Genomic DNA, 20,776 nt, shown 5'->3' on the forward strand with positions numbered 1-20,776 from the left:
GAGCTGTGAAGATCCCAAATGCCTGATTATTCAGAAAACTAAACAATTTGATTGCTGACTCTTAAGCATTTCAGTTCACTCCTAGGATTTTCAAATGTGTTTCGGCTTATGACAGTATGCAGAAAGGAGTTGCTTGTTTTAGCTGTCTTCTGCAGTAGGCAGTCATGAAGTAGGTCAGTTTTACTGGACTTAAGGACTAGATTTTGGCATTCAAATGTCTCCAATTTTATTTTTTATTTGCTTTGAACTGTTAATGGGAATAGTTATAACACCCTTTCAGTAAGTGGTCTGTTGCCCACAACAGTCCAGCTGACCCTTCTTTATTTATTTACCACCACCCCTCTGATGTATACACCATTCAAGATGACTTAGATCAGTTAAAAGCTGCAATTTGATAGTAAAACCATAACATAATTAAAATACAATAGAGATCAGACATGACAGATTAAAGTAGTGTCCTAAGCATTGCAGAAGCTTGCTGGAATACAAAAAAAACACCACCAGTTGTTGAACAGCAAAAGAGGGGACCACTAAAACTCATGATGTGATGTGTTGCACAGCTTCGACAAGGAAGTCAAGGATGATAGGAACTGTAGTCCAAATACAGCTAGAGACCCAATTTTTGGAAACCCTGCTCTAGGTTCAGAGGCAGCAGGGGCACCAATCTGAATAAAATGTTGGGTAACCCAGGTAAGCCCTGCCCTGCATAATCGATCACAAGATATGGTGCACACACCTGATCTAGAAGGTAATGGCAAAATGATTGCCCATAAGTGGCCAGCCTGATGTATCTCGGTATTCTCAAGCAGAGTGTGGAGGTGATAGCTTCTCCCTGTTTCTCTGATCACTGCAGCCACCCTTCCACCATAGGTGTAACACAGGGAAGGACGTCTCCACCAGATCTTGGCCAGGGAACATGTTGAAAACACCTTTCTTACTTTCTTGCAGGAGAGGCCCATATCCCACTCATAGTCATACGTGCTTTCACAGAAAGAGAAACAAGTGCAAAGGACTAGGAGTTGGTCTGTGGTGTGGCAAGGTCAGGAAGTAGCCTTTCCAAAGGTTTAACTTTAGTATAAAACTGACAAGGGAGTGCAAATATGTGGGAGGATCTAGAACAGGGTTTTCCATACTTGGGACTCCAACTGTTTTTAGACTACAACTCCCATCATCCCTAGCTAGCAGGGCCAGCGGTCAAGGATGATAGGAACTGTAGTCCAAATACAGCTAGAGACCCAATTTTTGGAAACCCTGCTCTAGGTTCAGAGGCAGCAGGGGCACCAATCTGAATAAAATGTTGGGTAACCCAGGTAAGCCCTGCCCTGCATAATCGATCACAAGATATGGTGCACACACCTGATCTAGAAGGTAATGGCAAAATGATTGCCCATAAGTGGCCAGCCTGATGTATCTCGGTATTCTCAAGCAGAGTGTGGAGGTGATAGCTTCTCCCTGTTTCTCCCCAGCATCTGGCATTGCAAGGTATGTTGTCTGTGAATGTGGTTCTATTTTGCTATTATGGCTAACAACAGATGGGCAAATGCATGTACGACTGACTTAATACTTTCCCAAAGGCTTTCATATTTTTGCTAAAACGTTAGTATTATCAAAAATGGCAAGCAATATGAATAACCTTGCCTAAAACTGGAGTGGGGAGCCGTTGGTCTTAAATGTTGTTGGACTACAAATCCAGCTAGCCCTGACTAGTGACCATGCTGACTGGGGTTTATGGGAGTTGTTATGCAAATCTAGGGGGCCAAAGGTTCCCCATCCCCGTTTTAAAACGTCGGGTGTAGCAAAATATTTGGCAAGCAGTTGTCTAGATTTAAGGGTGATGTTTCTGGACTTCTTTTTTGGCATGGCTGTTTTCAGAGTTATGGAAATCTGTCATGTCCTGGAGACAGACAGGCTGGCTGCAAAAATTTTAATAATATTTGCGACCTATAAAACATATTTCTTGAAATCGAGCAAAAGCGAAGAATTATTGTGGGCAGTTGCTGCAAATGATTAACTCACCCCAAAAGCAGTGCTACTTAACAAGCTTAGTAAATGCTATCAAAGTGACAGGTAAGATAGATTTACAGCAAAACAATCAAGTTGCAAGACTGAATTTTGTGCCGCTGGTAAATTAGGGGATCTGAAGGTGGATGGAGAAGCTGTCTGCTTGAGGAGACTGTTTCAGGGAAGGGAAAGAAATATAGCTCTGCAGAGCATCATACATTTGTTTTTTCTTGCATCTTGCTGGCTGGGACAAGAGTAGCTGTCTCTCCTTAGTGTGGAAAAACCCCAAAACAGCAGTGTTGAATGAGAAGTGGAGCAAGCAGCCCAGTGTAGTATTTAGGGCTGGAATGAACAGGGGTAGTTCTTTGAAAAGCGCCTAGAACTGGAACTTGTTCCTTGGTGAGAGAGAGAACAGGGAATTTCTGTCTTGTCCAGGCAAGAACCAGCTGCCTGTTTGCATACAATGGTACCTCGGGCTACAAACACCTTGGGTTACAAACACTTCAGGTTACAGACTCCACTAACCCGGAAGTAGTACCTCAGGTTAAGAACTTTACCTCAGGATAAGAACAGAAATCGTGCGCTGGCGGTGCAGCGGCAGCAGGAGGCCCCATTAGCTAAAGTGGTACCTCAGGTTAAGAATGGTTTCATGTTAAGAATGGACCTCCGGAACAAATTAAGTTCTTAACCAGATGTACCACTGTATTTAATCCAGGACTCATTCAATCCTGAGCTCTTTTACTGGATATCTTTTATGAATCTTGATTTTACAACTCCTGTAACAAGCACATATATTTGAATGATCCATTGCTTAACTGAGATTCTCCTATAGTGTCCTGTATTTTTATTTTATGTATTTATTTTTACATTCATATCCCACCTTTCCCTTTTTAGAGTTCAAGGAGGCACATATTGTTTTCTCATTTTCCCCATTTTTATCCTCACAGCAACCCAGTGAGGTATAATAAAAAAATTCCTTCCAGTAGCACCTTAAAGACCAACTAAGTTAGTTCTTGGTATGAGCTTTCGTGTGCATGCACACTTCTTCAGATACACTTCTTTTCGTGTGCATGCACACGAAAGCTCATACCAAGAACTAACTTAGTTGGTCTTTAAGGTGCTACTGGAAGGAATTTTTTTATTTTGACTATGGCAGACCAACACGGCTACCTATCTGCAAGTGGAACCAGTGAGGTATGTTAAGCTGAGAGTGAATGGTTGGCTCAGAGTCACCCAGTGACCTTCATGACCAAGTAGGGATCTGAATCCTGGTCTCCTAGATCTTGGTCTGACACACTAACCAATACACCTTACTGGCTCCTGAGGCATTTCCTAGAACAGATGTAGCCAACATGGTGCCCTCCCAGAAGTTACAGACTGCAAGTCCCATCATCCCTCACTATTGGCCATGCTGGTTGGCACTGATGGGAACTGTAGCCCAAAACATCTGTAGGGTACTATGTTGGTTACCCCTGTTCTGTAAAGTTTGCCTGTACTTTTAAGAGAAGGAAGTTGTCAGTCACATGGACAGGAAGTTGCAAAATTATTGCATGGGTTGTTTAATAAAGCGCTGTTTGTGTTTGCTTTTGAAACAAAGCTTTTGAGCATTACTTTGCAAACAACAATAATGTTGCAGAACCACTCCAAAATAGGCAACATTCGATTTTCATTTGTGGTCTTGGTGATATTGATCCTTCTGTTGCCATTCTGAGTGCATTAGATGAGGAATGAGCTGAACCAGAAAAAATCTCATCACCCAGTTTTTTTTTATTTTTCCAGTCTTAAGTTTCGTATGTCCCACATATGTTAGTTAATTTTCATTTGCATTCTTGTGCACACTTCTCCAAATACACACATTTTTGTAAGCAATTTCCCCTAATACAATCAGTGTTTATTTTCAGCAATATCTGCATTTTTTTGCATGCATTTTCCTCTTTGGTTGGAGAGCTGCATCACAAACGTTGGAGAAGTGTGAATTTTGAAGGGTTCATTCATTGGTTCATAAAGTGCAAATTTGATGGGTTTGCATTAAAATGTGGACCGAGTAAATTTCTCCCCATCCCTTGATATGAGGATCAATGAGCTAATTTTCTACCTAGTGGAAATAAAAGTCCTGTGAAGGGCACTGCAAGATAAACTGTTAGAGACGAGGGTTGTTTCTTGGTGATGAAGGGTTTCCCAGTTAGGAAAGATGTTTGTAGAGGACATCCAGGAAAGTTCTCTGGCATGATGGCATATAAGAAGGCAGCAATTTCTGTTCCGACCTGTATTTGCCCCACAACCATTGCTGGTTTCTGTTCCACGGCAGTTTGAGTAAAGGTAAAGGGACCCCTGACCCTTAAGTCCAGTCACAGACGACTCTAGGGTTGTGGCGCTCATCTCACTTTACTGGCCGAGGGAGCCAGCATTTGTCCGCAGACAGCTTCCGGATCATGTGGTCAGCATGACTAAGCTGCTTCTGGCGAACCAGAGCAGCGCACGGAAACGCCTTTTACCTTCCCACTGGAGCAGTACCTATTTATCTACTTGCACTTGATGTGCTTTTGAACTGCTAGATTGGCAGGAGCAGGGACCGGGCGACAGGAGCTCACCCCGTTGCAGGGATTCGAACTGCCGACCTTCTGATCGGCAAGCCCTAGGCTCTGTGGTTTAGATCACAGCCCCACCCGCGTCCCTTGCAGTTTGATTATTACTACATTATTCATCTTGCTATCTTCTACTTAATGTAAGTTGCAAAGTATTTACCTAACTTACATACATTTCGATGCAAGGGACATGTCAAAACATTGTTTTCATTAATTACATTTCATTTGTGGACATTAAAAAAACAACAACAACAGTAATGTAAAAAAAAATATTGATTGTATTCTCCTGACTCATTTCCATTCCTGGCCATTGCAAACGGTAGCAATTTCTTCTTCCTTTTCCATTTTAAATCTCCCACATCTATAATGATGGAATATTGGGGGGGGGAGTCTAATTAATAAGTTAGTGTTCTTTATTCCCCAGTGTGAAAATGGTGTCTAGACTGATCCTCTGGAATCAGGAAGTTGAGGGTTTGAATCTCATCTTTTCCATAAACTTACATAAGCTGCCCCCCCCCACCTCAGCTTCAGTCACCCCATTTACAAAATAAGTAATATTGATTTATTTTACAGGATTCTTTCAGGATAATGTACACTAACCATTTTGAACAGTCGAAAGTGTTATATATAGACACAGATATTAAAGTTGTTCTTGTTGTACCTGATGAGCATGCTTACCACTGTATCCAAACATGAAGAAACGTTCAGCAGTTGTTCCTTCTCTGCAGTAGTGAATAGGTGGGCAATTGCAATACCAATTGGCTCCTCATTTCCCTTGTCACATAAACGCTATAGAGTCAACAATCATTCTTAGGTCACTAAGCATTCAAAAATAGAAGGGTTGCAGATTCCAAACATTTTGTTGCAAACAGGAAATAAACTTCTGGTTTCCCTTTTAGGAAGCCAAGTGAGCCAGTGAGATCTAAAAACCTTGGAAGCAAAATAAAGCATATAAGAGAAAGCTCCTCATTCAAAGAATCTGGGTTGATGCTATTAAAAGGAGGCACAATATTTACAGTATTTTCCAGGCTGGTCACCCGATCCAAGAAAAACGAAGTCAATCAGGGTTTATTTCTTGTGCGGCATGCTGCTTTAAATTGTCTGAAAACTGATTTTGCTCAGCATTGCAAGTTTGAATGTGGAATCTGAACAGTGAACAAAGTTGTTGTGAGTTTCCTGCCTGTGTACTTTTCTGGTTTCTCTTATTGCAGACAAACCCGTCCGGTGCTGAAAATAGCTCAAATGCTCCGAGAACAGTAGCTGCAGCCAGCAGCTGAAATTCTTTCATGCTCTTATCGCCCTCTCTTTTCCTCTCTATTGCAGGTTCTTGTTCTTCAGTTAAACTTAGACCTTTACGGAAGCTAAACATCAAGAAAGGACTGAGTTAACAAGATCTTGATGTACAAGAACAAAAATATTAAAATCTCCTACATCTGAAAAACAAGAAGACTCGTCTGACCGGTAATTTTCTCTTTGTGTGTGCGCTTGTGTGTGTGTGTGTGTGTGTGTGTGTGTGTGTGTGTGTTAGGGATTTACAATTTCATTCTGCATTCATAGCTGGCATTCCTTGGTCATTAATTAACATACTGTAAGAACCTGCCATAGAGAGTTGGTATTTCTTAGAGAGAGAGAGAGAGTGTGTCTCTTTGAAATCTCAGCAAGCTAAGGGTGTGCAGAGGCATGTGAGATTTATGCTGTGTATTACTAAATAAATAGTAATTCGGGAAATTTAATGAAATGCTAATTTTGTTTTTAAGAAAATGATTTATTTTTCCTGTTAATTTCTTTGGTCTGGTAATTGCCTTTGAAAAGGTCTGAAGCAAACTAGTCAGTGACTTTCTTTTTAAATTGTTTGCTAGCTTTCAAGTACTTGAAACTCGGAATACTATAATTTGCTGCCATACTCCATTTCTCCTGGAAAAAAGGGAGGGAAATAAGGGAATGTAATTGTATATTTTTGAGTTGATCTGTATTTCCTTAGTCCTTGGTATTCTGATACAGTAAATGTTCAGAATTCATTTCAGTATCTGCAGTGACAGCCGTTGCCAGCCTTCCAATGACAGCCTGAAGTGGGTACAGGAAAAGCTTTATCTCTTAATTTTGCTGAAAATATACTTGCTATGGGTTGCCGCCGCCTTCTTCTGCCTTCAGTTTATTAATCTCTTCTCAACTTTGCCTTGCAACTTGCTTCTTGAATAGCAAAAGTATATAAGTAGCTCCACTTGCCTTCCTGAAATCCTTCGGTCGTGACCTGTCCCTTTTTTCCTGTCAGACTCCTTGGTCTGACCACTGTCCAGCAATGAGCTGCCATGATGAAGGGTTAAAGCTTCCTTATGCAAATGTTCTGTTGGCTTTGAAAAAAGGCACCCACCTTAGCTGAAAGGTTGGTGGGTAGACTGCCAATTCCCAGGAAAATGTGGATGAAGGAAATTGTTGCTAGTTATTTATATCCTGCTTTTCAAACTAGTTTTCTAAAGGAGCTTCACAATAAGAGCATAACAATAAAGCACAGTATGCAGATAAAAGCATAACAGCATTTAAAAACCAGAACAGAGAAATAAAAACAGAAGAAATCAATCATAAAGCCCTTTATGGAATTAAAATGTTTTACGAATTCATCCAAGAATAGGAAGGGTGGACTTATTAACCTCCACCCCTTAGAGAGGGAACATCATATCAACAATGCCATCACCACATAGTTCTCATCCCTGGACTCTTTGACTCGTATTGTTGCTAATGATAAACCAGAGGGCGAATCTGATGTTGATTTTAAGGCTTGGGTCATTTTATATGATAAGGGGCATAACGTGCAAATCCAGAAGGGGTGTGATCTCTAGTGAAACCATTCAAAAGAAGTTGACTATTTTTCAGAAGAAGGTACCATTGAGAAAGAGCTAAAAAAGCTTAAATATACCTTGTGTCCACCCTACAAATAGTAGTAGTCTTGTAGGTACTTCCTCTTGTTTTTTGTTACTTTCATAGTTGGACAGACCTATGACAGGGGGAGGAGAAACTGGCAAGTGTTTTGCACACCCTACTGCAAAAATATGATTATTACTTACAGGGGCAGAGCAAGGTGGGGGCAGGCCACCCCAGGTGTCATCACCGAGGGGGGTGACATTTGGCGTGCCACCCACCCACGACTCCCGCCTACCTGGAGCCGTCGGGAGAAGGGGGTAGTTGTGCTGCTTTGCGTTGCTTCATTTTGACAGCCCCGCAGGCAGAGAAAGGACGGGAAGGAGGCAAGCAAGCAAACAAGTGGAGAGTGGAGGGAAGGAGAGAAGCAGAAGTTCTCTCAACTCAGGGCCCAAACCCTGCAATCCCTGAAAAAGCTTAACAACTTTGGTCAATCCTTCCCTTAAAAAGCTCAACAATGACAATGGGGAGATCACAGCCGGTCTTTTTATACTGTGAGTAGATCGCAGTCTCTTGGGAGTCCAACTAGATTTCAGTGGCAGGGAGGGGGGGTGACAAGAAATTTTCCACACCAGGTACCGCCTGATCTTGCTACGCCACTGATTACTTATTTGATTTCCTACCTGCTTTCCACCCTAAATTCCATTTGCTGGTTACAGCAATTTAAAAATACGATATTAAAATCAGTTTAAAACAAATTGCAGTCAAGAGAATAGGGTGGGTCCTACAAACATATAACTCAGGTGTCAAAGACCAGAGTAAAAAGTGAGTCTTCAGCATGTGGCAGGAAGAACATAATGAAGTTGTCAGATGAACCTCTGTGGAGAGGGAATTCCACAACTTTAGGTGCTGCCACAAAGAATGCCCTATCCAAGCCCCCGAACTTATAAAGGTGGTGGAACTGCTAAGAAGGCCTCCACTGCTGATCTTAATATCCAAGAGGGTGGGGGTGGGCTTTAAACACTAATGTGAGCACCTGACTGCTGCATTTTGGAGCAAACTGAAATTTTTGGGTCATCATCATTGGCAGCCCATGTAGAGTACATAATAATAATCCAGTCTGGAAGTTACCAGAGCGTGGAGTATTAGTTTTAATGGAAATAAAATTTGAATTAAAAGATTTTGTGCCGAACAATGTCTTCTACATTATTCTTTTCTGTTTGTTTAATATTTAAGTACCCTCACTTAGTTCACAAAAGCCAAATTACATACACTTAAAATTCTCCTCCAATTAGAACCAAGCAATGCCAAATTGAAGTCTAAGCTTGCATTTTTTTTTTTAATATATCAAACTAATATTGCTCCTGCAAATAGGGGTCTGTAACTGAAATGTTGATGTAACCTGGAATCCAAACACTATGAACACAGCACTGTAGTTCTTCTGAATGAAGGAGAAATCTCTGGAGAAGAATGGAATGTCTTTCTTTTAGTAAATATACCTCTGCATTCATAGAAAACAAGTGGTAACATTCTGTGCAGGTTTCGTCTTTGACAGTGTGTTCTTTGTTCACCTCCAATGGTGGTGTCAAGTATGTTAGTGAAAAAGTAATACGAAATTTCCCCATTTGCATTTTTTGTTTAACTTACCTGTTTCACTCCCAGGGAACACTGTAAGCCTTCAAAAGCTCAGTGCTATGAGTAAAAGGGGTACTTGGCATAATTGACTTTGACCCATTTTGGACAATTATTCTCTGCTTCATAAACCACGGTTTATTAAGCCAGGAATGAGTGTTGAGTTGAGCACTCCTGGCTTATTTTCCTGGTTTGTTAACCAGCTATAAGAAAGATTTCCCTGATTCAACCATAGCAAGGAACTCTGACTCAGTACAAGCTAGGATCTTCTCACTGACATCTGATGTGAAGGGTGGGAAGAGGCAATTCCTGGCTTAATAAACTATGGCTTTATGAAGCTGGTAATAATTGTCCGCACTGGGCCATTAGCTGAATAAGACTGCAATGCTATGTACTTAACCTGAACACAGAATGTACTTTTGAGTAACCATGCAGAGGATTGTAAAATGAACTGCCTCCTGTGTTTTTATAAATATTCAAATGAGAAAATGCACACATGTGTGTTTTATTAGGCTATTGACAATGAAAATGCCACCTCATCTTGGAATGTTTCTGAATTTAGTTTCCAGTGTAAAATTAATACAGTGCATTGTAGAAATATTGCTTTCAGAAATGTATTGCTTCTTGAAAATCCTACCCCTCTGATCTGTCCAAAGCATCTAACATACGTATGGAGCTCTCTTCACCCCAAACAGCATTTTCAATACAAAATGCAGGTTCATATTAGGTACATCTTGTTCCAATTGCAGATTTGCTTCTTTCATTGACATGAATGGAGTTGCTTGTGGCTACTAGAGCCTTGTGTGCACAGTGGAGTCTGCCCTGGTCTCTGGATTTGGGTGCATGGATGGAATCCAGTTTCATAGGACTCTGTCAGCATTTCCCAAACTTTGGTCTCCAGCTGCTATTTGACTACAACTCCCATCTTCCCTAGCTAACAGGACCAGTGGTCAGGGATGATGGGAATTGTAGCCCATCAGCTACAGCTAGAGACCCAGGTTTAGGAAACCCTGGACTACATGATTGATAAGATAGTTTGGAGGGAAATGGGAAGGATAGATAAAGGTCCAATGAAACCTAACAGTAGCTAGGACTCACAAGGCTTAGGGATTGCCCACACCTTTTGCCCCACTCTTTCCAGACATGGGTCCGTGAATTGCCATTTGCTCTGATTCAGCTTTAAAGAGTAAAGTTTGCGGGGGAGGGAGCTCAAAAAAAATGTATTTAGGCAAGGAGCTTAAAGCACTAGTTATGCCTGGAAAGCATGGAGGACAGGTAAGTGTGGATAAGCCCTTAGTTATGAAATATAAGCGTTAAGGGGATTAATATGGAGCATGTGCATGAATAATGAAGGATAAAATGTCTTTGAATTTATGCATAGTGCAATTCCCTTAGTTTAAGAAAGCACAACCAGCTTCTTTCACATAATTTGGGGAAAAGAACTCCCAAGTAAGTGGCTGCAACATTGAGGAAGCTTGAAACTTAGGGGGGGGGGAATTAACACAAATAAAGCATTGAGGTCAAATCAATAGTTGGAAATTTACTGCTCATTCCTTTGTATAAGTTAATAGTTAATGGAAGAGAAAATAAATGTCAGAGAGGGGAGTAATTACATTGAGGAATACATTGTAGGGTTCAAAATTGTGTAGAAAGAAGGGAAATCTCTTGGTTTTAAGGGGTAAGCTATATGTTACAGATCAAATGTGTGTTATGAATTCACTGGCGTGACTTTCTTAAAATGCATACAAAGAAAGCACATTCCCCCGCTGGGTTGGAGATGAAAACAAATATTATTTCTGTTTTTATTTATTGTAAACTGCTCTGGGTGTTTTTTATATAGAATGGATTAAATTAATAAACTAAATGAATGGCACTAAACTTGGAAATGGAGAAGATGGGAATTAATAAACAAAGCTAATGAAACATGTTTGGAGTGCCATAAGGGAAAAGCAATTGTGTGTTTTGGAGCTGTGGGATTTGGAGCCGGTAAGCAGTGAGGAATGGTTTACACAACTCCTTCTCTTTGCTGGTGCTTCATTTAAAATAGTCACTCACTTTGCAGCTTGCTTGCTTGCTTGTCTGTCTGTCTGTCTGTCTGTCTGTCTGTCTGTCTATCTGAAACATCTCTTGGGGCTTCACACCTGTGCTTTTTATAAATCACAAAGTAGGGATGGGGGAGATGTTTGATTCAGTTTGTCTTTAAAGATTAAGCTAGCCAAATCTGCACTATCTAAGACAATACATGAACCAAAACAGAAGCAGCCTAGAAAACTGCACACCTCCGAATTTTGCAAGGCACTTTTCTAGCCAAATGACATGTACAAAAATGCATAAACTTGGCTAAAATGTATATATTGGTGAAGATAGCATACATTCATACATTATATTGGGGAAAATTCTTGGGGGGGAAATGTATATTAGGCAAAATTGCATACAAAATGTGTCTATTAGGAGAAATCTGCACTAAACTGTTGTTAAATTTTTGTGAGATGTGGAAATTTGGAAAACAGTACTTAAGAATGGAAAAGTGAGAAACTGAGAGAAGCCAAAATTGACATATTCACCTACTTAGAGCCTGAAGTTTTTAGTAATTTGGAGTAAGAGCTTGCATAGGACTGACTTCTGATTATACTTGTTTAGGATCAAGGTATGAGTGTGTTTCGCAGTTCAGTTTCGTAGGCATCCTACAGCCTCAGCCAGTTTTTCTTTTAGTCTGACAAGCTTCTCATTATTAATGAGTTTATTTAGTGAACTTGTGTGTTGTTTTATTGAGCCCTGGATATCTCTTCCTTTTTTAAAAAAAGATTCTATCCTCCTCTTTAGTTGAATGGGGGCAAAGACAAACAAATTTGAGGAAAATTTGGCTGTGGACTTGAGACCTCCAGGCCGACAACATACAGACTGATGGACATGGGGAATCTAAACCGTGGAAGGGAGGGGGAATTCTAGAATCCAAAGGCTATGTAACCAACTTTTTGAATCTTCTTCTATCTTTTATCTTTTATCTTTCTATATAACTTTGGTATTGTGATTTAACATGTTTTAAAAAAAGGGGGGAATTCGTGGAAGGAAACGGGGTAGATCTTGGGGGGAAAATCTTTTTTCTATTTTGTTAAAGATGAGGAGTGATGTTAAGATTGTAATTTAAATTGGCTAATAGGTACAACATATTAGGTTTAAATTGGGAATGAGAACTTAGGGAACCAACTTAGGGAAAGGGGAATACAGTCGGGAGGGGAAGGAGGGAGTCCCAGAAAGAAGGTTATGAAAATAAGGGTTTAAAATTGGTCTTTCTTTTTCTTTCTTTTCTTTATATTTTCTATTTTTTCTATTCTGTCAATATTGGAAATTTTAATAAATATGATTTTAAAAAAAAACAAAGACAAACAAATGACTTCTTGAGCCCTCATGCTACCTTTAAAACCTTTAGGCAGCTTATCCACCTTCAAGAATCGGGGGGGGGGGAGTAATGCCCTCTGTCGCCAGGGCAGGTTTAGAAATTCCTAGGTCTGCTCTCTATGGAGCAGTTGCCACAACAGGGGACCACTTCCCCTCCACCAGTCTATGTACCTTCCCCCAACAGGCTGCGTACAACTGGAAACTACACCTGCACGAAAGCTTCCTCTGCTCATCCCTTTTAAATCTCATCCTGGTTCTTGGAGACAGTGGTTCAAGAGAAGGTGAGGAAGCACCTGGTCTTTCACTTGCCTGACGTGCCTCTTCTTCCTCCTCTTCTTCTCACCCATTCTTTGTTCCACGCTCAAGCTCTGAAACTTCCTGCCCTCTGACTCTTGTCTCCTGGCCAGTCCAGTTCCTCACAAATCACTGACTCCCTCTCCCAAGTCACACTCCAGCCTCCCTCCCCCTAGTGCACACTCATCATCCTGCCACTCCCTGACAGCTGCTATGGAAGAGAGAATGAGAATGAGAATGAGAATGAATGAATATGAATTGGTATTGTGACAGGCGTATTGTAAGAGAGTATTGTTTTTCTCTTCATCTAGGGTTATTGAGGAATTGCTTTTCAGCTCATTAGTTAGGCACTTTCTTGTACATTTGTCAACACGCACACCCTTCTCATTTCTTAATTCTCTGTCACTTACTTTCTGCGGCATATCTAGAAATAACACAGAGAGAAAGAATGCAGAGGGATGGTGTTCAGCTGAATCACTCTCTGGGTTTTCAGTGATGGAAATAACGTCTAGACCACACCCTATTTGTCTGGGCTTCTGACTTCTTGTTTCTGGGTAGTCAGTTGCTGTGCATATCCTACTTTTGGCCCCACTTTTTGAGACTCAGTCTCACCACCTACCCAGGTTCAGAAGAAGAGGTGAGCATTGTCCCAGTTCCCCTCTGCACAGGGCAGAACCACCTCTTGTCTACATTGATTCTAGCATAGCAGGTCTGAAATATTTTGATTTGCCTCATTAGTAGATACTCAAGTGTATAATTCACACTATGCTGAATCAGTAGCAGAGCTACAGTTCGTTTTGAAACCAGAGTGCGCCCACAGTTTATTCCTACTCATTCACCTCCTATGCAAAGTCTTTTAAACAGCAGTGAAAATTACATAGTCGTGAGAGCTAGGCTGTATATTTGTAGTAAATGAGGAGCAAAATAGATTGAGTTGCAAAAGTAAAAGGGGGGGGGGTCTTCTTAAGAAAACAGTTTCCAGTTCACAGATGTTCAGATGAAGCCTTCTGTTGGAGCTCTGTTTTTTCTCTTAATGTTGTTTTCAGGAAGCCATGTGTGTTTAACTAAGGGCGTGTTCAGGCTTTTGCCTCAGCATATGAATGCTATATCTGTGAAGGGGGCATAGGTCCTGCCCCCAACATCCCCTTGCTTCTTGTCCCACACCCTCAGTCCTGGACTTTCCCTACATTGAGTGGGGAAGGTCTGCAAAGAGCTTTATAGTGGGTAGAACACCTTACATGATCAGGGATCTTACTCTTTACCAGGGTCCCTGATTACATGGATGGTTCTACTTGCATTCAGGCAGGAACTGAGAGGGAAGCAGTACACACATTGATGTGGGCAGCAGCTTTGCATGCATTCTCCTGTACACCCTTTGAACATTCATGTGAACACCTGAAGACATCCTTAAGGCTTCAGGCCTATAACTACTACTCTGGGAGTAAAGGTAAAAAAAAAAAAGTAGAGAGATGTGGCTGGGGCTGTGATCTAAACCACTGAGCCTCTTGGGCTTGCCGATCGGAAGGTTGGTGGTTCAAATCCCTGTGATGGAGTGAACTCCCGTTGCTCTGTCCCAGCTCCTGCCAACCTAGCAGTTTGAAAGCATACCAGTGCAAGTAGATAAATAGGTACTGCTGTGGCGGGAAGGTAAACAGCGTTTCCTTACGCTCTGTTTTCCATCCCGGTGTTCTGTTGCACCAGAAGTGGTTTAGTAATGCTGGCCACCTGACCCGGAAAGCTGTCTGTGGACAAACGCCGACTCCCTCAGCCTGAAAAGCGAGATGGGTGCCACACCCCATAGTCGCCTTTGACTAGACATAACTATCTGGGGTCCTTTACCTTACTATGGGAGTAAGCCCGTTGCATTCACTGGGGTTTACTATTGAGTAGGCATGTAAAGGATTGCACTGTAAAACTCATTTTAAAGGTTAACATACAGTAGTTCTCTGTGGATGCTGTTGTGCTGTTTCACAGCAAGTGCTAAGCTTGTTCATGCTTCACTGTGCGAAGGTTATATCCAGCACTTCTAAAAATCACTCCCTGAAAGCACGGTGCTAGTTCTCTCTCCAAGGTTTGTATGTTTTCAAATGTTAGCCTCTCATTAAATCATTAAATTATCGTTCATATTTGTCTAAACAAAGTAGCGGAACATTAAAAATACATTTGTTCTGGTAGAGCTATTTCAATTTCCCATAGACTGGCCAATGGACTTAACTTTAAATTTGGGGCATACAATTCTTCTTGCAAAATGATGGTGAACACAAAGCAGATTATTCAAAAGTGTTTATATTGCAATGCATTAATATAATAACATATATTTGGAAATATTTTATATAATTTCATTTTTTAAGTGCTGAATTGTGGAAACAGGAGTGTTCATTTGTTTAATGAACAAAACTGCCTGGCAAACAAATCATGTTGCTAAATATGGTCAAAATGATATTTGCTTGTCCTTTAAACAGAGCTAGAGATCTCTCACAACAGCGTACGTCTTATGCCGTAAGAGTCTCTTCCCAGAAACTTCCTTCTATGCCATTTCCATACTGGTTTGGAAGCCAGAACCACTAGTGTGTGTAGCCAGTCACACAGTCCTTCCCATCCAGTCACTGCCCTCTCTTACACAAGAGTCTTACACAACTGGAACACACCCAAACCCAATGTGATTCTGAGCTCCCAAATGTTAAACAAGGTGGGGGAAAGAGCTATGGAGATATGATTCCTGCACTGCTTCAATATTATAAAAAAGGGCCTTAGATTACCTACAAATGTGAGTTGTACACATTGCCTTATGTCAATATTGTCGACCACTGGGCTACACTGGGCATGTTATCCTCCATGAAACATCACTGTGGTTATTGGTGCATTAATGCAGCTGTCTGAATGGCCCCGTTTTCCCTTAAATATTTCCTTATTCATGAAACAGCTGCCATTTTGCCTTAAAGAGTGAATAACCCCATAAATAATTTTTAACCCTCTGAGGTTAATAGAAAATTGGGAAAACCCTGCTTTCTGGGGATCATAAAATAGGTAAAAGCACACCTGTTAAAACAGAACCCTGTTCTTTGAACCTCCTTATACTGCCTACCACCTGATTCCACAAAGAGTCCATTGATTTAGATGACATTAAGAATGACAGAACTGGGTTCATTTAGAAAAAAACAAAACACACCACCTAGATACTCTCAGAAAGTATCCTGTTTCCACACGTATAAATACAAGGTCTTACCCAACAGTAGTTCTTAAGCAGGTTTTTTATTATTATTAATCTTGTCAGAATATCTGTCTCCAAAGTGTGTTGTGGTTTGTAGATAGCTTTACAGGATTTTTTAAAATTTTTAATTCTCATACAGATGTGAAAGATTTGTACAGCAAACCCTTAATAAACACACACACACACACACACACAATATCATAGACGTCTCACAAGAAACAATGGAATGTTAGGGAAGGCTGGTAAATCTCTGAGCCAAGGCCATAGTGTGCCATCTTGGCTATTATTGATGGCGTTGCATTATGATATGTGCGCATCAGCATGGGCCAAGCTTGTTGAAAATGATCCACACTGCATCTAAATCACCCTGTTCAATACTGTGTGTGCTTTTGGCAACACTGGCACTACTTTTAGCAGCACCTGCATAGTGCAATGTTAGTGCTGCTGTCTGGCCAGCACTGGCTAGTTTCTTTCTAAAATATGGATAGGACTTAGCTGAGTTGTTTGCACCACTTAACAGTGGGAGCCACAAAATTCAAAATATGAAACCCACGTGTCATCTAAAGGATCTTCAGCTTTCCACACCTTATCGTAGCTGCCTTCAGGCATTCAGGGTGAATGCAAGAGGGGACCTCACATGTAAAAGCAACCAAGCCCCGCCCCACAAACACCTGTGTGCACATTGGCTATGCCCCCCCCCCAGCCAAAGGGGAAATTTGTGACTGTGTGAATGTATGAGGGCAATGCCCCTTACACAGGGCCATGAATGCTGATCAGCGCGGGTTTCTTTCCTCATGGAGTGAACCCTGCTTACATCTGCACTCACATAGACCCTCTTCAGACTGACTGTGACAGCATGTCGGCCAGGGGGTGTGACTGGAGTAGGTGTCTAGTGGGTAGGTAAGGGTGTAGACTTCAGAGTTAAAGCTCTCACCAAGCCCTGATCCAACTTCAGTTCCTGCTGCTATTAATTATTATTTTTAAATAATTAAATGTAGCATTAAGTGGGATATGCACAGGTGAAATGAGGTCTACTCACACAATGGATTTCCCCATCCTTCCCCCCTCATACACCACCCCCCCCAAACCTGGGTTTTTCCCCAACCCTCCAGAGAAGACCTAGAGGGCACAAGGAGAGGAGAGGGGGAAATCTCATTGCACGAGTGGCCCTTGTTCCACTTGCACAACAACTTAGTTGAATCCTGCCTAATGGCTCATCCATGAACTTTCATTCTGAATTGCTGCCCTACACACACACAAACACACAGAGACAGTATTGGGGTAAACTTATTAATCCATCTCACAGATGTATTGTAAGAATTACTGAGATGTGTATGTGTGAATGTTGAAAAGCACTATGTAAGTCCTGTGCATGATTTGCTGTCAAATACCTAAAGATCTGAAACGGTTGTACCTGCTGCATCGATGCAGTGTAAACTTTTAAGGAATTGACTTAATGCAGTTGTATATATAAAAAGTCTGCTCTGTTCCTGATATTTAATAAACATTCAGTCTGTTAGGAAAGTAAGCCTCTTCTTGTGACAGCCATAGGTTTCTGTTAGCCTTAAAGCAGAAGAATGTGTACTTAACAATTATACAACCCAGTACTTTCAGATCTGACAAAGTGTGGCAGTTTCTTCTCATTTAGCTAAAACCCATGCTGTGCTGTAGAGAGGTCTTCCCAGTGATAAGCCTCACAGCTTGGTGACTGAAACTGACAAGAGGGAGTGAAAGTAGAATATTCAAGCAGTATTTTTAGTGCCTTATGCTGGGTTTGTATTATATTGGTACGTGACCCCATGCGCATCCAGTCATTGCATTTCATTCACCTAAGGGCAAACAGATGTTCCGAAAGTCTGTTGGCAGCTAAGCCACTTCTTGTCTATCGACATAACATTGTAAATGATAGCAGGTTGTGCAATTTATGGCCTGGCAAATCTCTGTAGCCATGAACAACCATATTGTTTAACTTCAACCATAGGCACCCCTTGGTCCATGGCAGCTGGTGATCACGGACCTGCGAATGCAGAAGCAACACTGGCTTGTCAGAATAGGCACAACTTGAAACCGGGAGGCCCACAACAGAAAGAACAATGCAGAGACATCCAACATCAAAATATGAAATAATTATATGGAGATCTTATACTGAAAGAGAGTGCAGCAGGGCCGGCCCACCCATGAGGCAGGCAAGGTGACTGCCTCAGGTGGCAGGATCCACAGGAGCAGCAGATCTACCCTCCAGGGAATGCATTGTCTGCTGCTGCTGCTGCTGCTGCTGCTGCTGCTGCTGCTGCTGCCGCCACTGCTGCAGAGGAGCAACAACTAGGGTGCACTCCTTGGAAGTCAGATCTGAGCATTCTCAGCAGTCCCCACCCCTGCCCATGCCACCTCTATAGTAGCCTCTTGGCAAATAGAAGGAGCTGCTGTTCTCCTCCCACTCTTGTTCCTGATGTAGATCATTATTGTCCCCTTGTTCCTGTAGTAGATCTTCACTCATCCCTGACATGGGTGCATCATTTTGTGGTTTGCCTCGGGTGCCAAAATGTCTTGGGTTGGCCCTGGAGTGCAACCTATCTGAAGCACACAGTATAGGGGAATAAAACAGTGCTCTGTTCATCTACACTAGCCTTCCCCAACCTGGTGCCCTCCAGATGTTTTGGATACCAATCCATCAGCCCTGGCCCCCAGCACTGTGCTGGTGCACTAGGTTGAAGGGCATCAAGTTGAGGAAGGCTGATCTGTACAATTAATTGAGACACTACAAGAGCACTACTATTCTCTGAGAAGCATGTGATTTTAATTTTGTGAGTTTGAAGCTGGCTTTATGAAGTTTGATCACTGGTTCATCAAGTTGAGAGCTGTTTACTTCAACTCTCAGGCTCTCCATAGCAACCTTTCCCAGTTTAGTGCCCTCCACATCTTTTGGCCTATGGACGAATCTACACTGTTTGGTTATAATGTTAAAAATGTGTTATAAAAATGTGACACCAGAGGGCACTGTAGAGCAGCGATCTGTCAGCAATGGAAAATTGCATTGAGTGCTATATTACATTTTTACAGCGTTTTTACAGATCAGTGTAGATCCAGTTTATAAATCCCATCATCCCTGACCATTGCCAATGCTGGTGGGCATCGATGGGAGTTTTAGTTTTAAACATTTGAAGGGCACCGGGTTGAGGGGACCTGCTTTAGGGTATTAGGTATTGCTGATTCTGAGCTCTGTTTCCCAACATCCTTTGAATTGAGATTCAGGGAACATGGGACCTTTTCCGTGCAAAGACATGTGTTTTCCATTTCTGAGCTATAGCTCTGAGTTTTAGGTCATCAGATGCAATAGTGATAATTTTAGATAGCAATACTAAGTTTATTTCAGTTACAGAATGTAGGAGGCCCACAAATTCCTGAAATCGAATGCTGTAAATTTTAAATTTGACTGGCGTAGATTTCAAGTTGCACAGTAAAGATCATGGGGGAAAATTGGATGTTGAAAGGGCATGCCTTCACGTTCCTTTGATATTAAGTAAATATACTCTCCTTGAGAAAAAAGTGCATTACTTCTGTAAAACCATCTTTCCTACTTTATATTACTAAAGTCACCAGTGGATAAAGTTCAAAGTAATAGCACTTTCCTCACTACAAGATGCTGTTTCAAGCAGCAGTATTCATCAATATTTTATAGTGCTGACTAAGCCAAGCTAGAAGCAAATTGCTCGTGCTCTCTTTGCCTGATGGGTTTCCTTGTCTTATCTAGTAATCTTTTTGTTTCTGATGGAAATTAATCAATCTTCACAAGGCCACAGCTAACTCTTGCTTTTCAAATCATGCAAGTGTTACTTCTCCTCTTTTCCTAAATGTTTCTTTCTGGCACATTGCAAAACAGTTGTTTTTCCTTCTGTGTAGATATGTGAGACTAAGAGCCAAAATGGATGTAATGCAGGATTTGTTAATAGGATGTTCCACATTGGTGTTGCTGCTACAGTGTGTGATACTTACGTCAGGATTGAAGTGCTGGTGGAAGTGGATTTTAACCTCTTTGCCTGTGCTGTATTTCTGATTAAATTCTCATGCCACCCAAAAGAACTTCTATTTGTCATGTGGTCAAAAATATTCAAGTATTACGTGGGTACTTGCATTATCAAAAGAGTAGCTGGTAACTAACTTCTTCTTACTAATTGATTTCCCACAGAACATAAGATGAGCTTTGCTGGAGCAGACCAAGAGTCATCTAGTCTGATATCTTTTTCAGCCCCATAGTAACTAGCCAGATGTTTCTCAGAAGCCAGTGGGGTGTTGTTTTTTTAGCAATATACTTTTTAAAGGAATAATTCTTGCTGTTATTATTATTTTATACCACTTACACACAAAAATTACAGCCCACTTTTCCCCTTCAAAAATGAGTCACTCAAAGAGGCTTACAAAACACATTAAAAGCAATAACATTCCTTCCTTGACTTCACTCATTTACCATTCTGGCATCTTCTTGAACTTGGTGTGTTTCCTGATCTGCGGTACACGATTCATCTGAACTTCTTTTAAAATGATTTTAAGTAACTTCCAAATGTCCTAAAGGAGCTTGGCCCTTATAACTTTCCTGCTTAACTAATCTCTTCATTTTTGAGGTTCTTTCTTCTTCTTTTAAGTAATTGTGAGCGTGTCAGACTTTCTTCTTACTTACATGTTGAATTTCACTGCAGTCTGGTCACTGTTCCTGACCCATTCAACAATGCTTACACCCCACATCAGGTCCTCAGGATTAACTCAAAGGTTGCCTCTGCAAAATCACAGATGGAGAGAAACA

At 41.3% G+C, this 20,776-nt stretch overlaps 1 protein-coding gene across 40 annotated transcripts in view; it reads left to right on the forward strand.

Annotated features, from left to right (window-relative positions):
- The window catches only part of SORBS2 (sorbin and SH3 domain containing 2), a gene marked incomplete at its 3' end in the record, with an annotated part of 184,846 nt that overhangs the window by 24,173 nt on the left and 139,897 nt on the right, over positions 1-20,776 (forward strand). For 39 of the 40 annotated variants that reach the window (XR_014011708.1, XR_014011709.1, XR_014011710.1 and 36 more), the window contains one exon: positions 5,910-6,047. Of the gene's footprint in view, positions 1-5,909; positions 6,048-20,776 lie in introns of those variants that run through there. The other variant, XM_081208612.1, reaches the window with a different exon arrangement.

The sequence above is a fragment of the Podarcis bocagei genome (genome assembly GCF_964188305.1).
Source record: "Podarcis bocagei genome assembly, chromosome: 9".
Taxonomy (NCBI): Eukaryota; Metazoa; Chordata; class Lepidosauria; order Squamata; family Lacertidae; genus Podarcis; species Podarcis bocagei.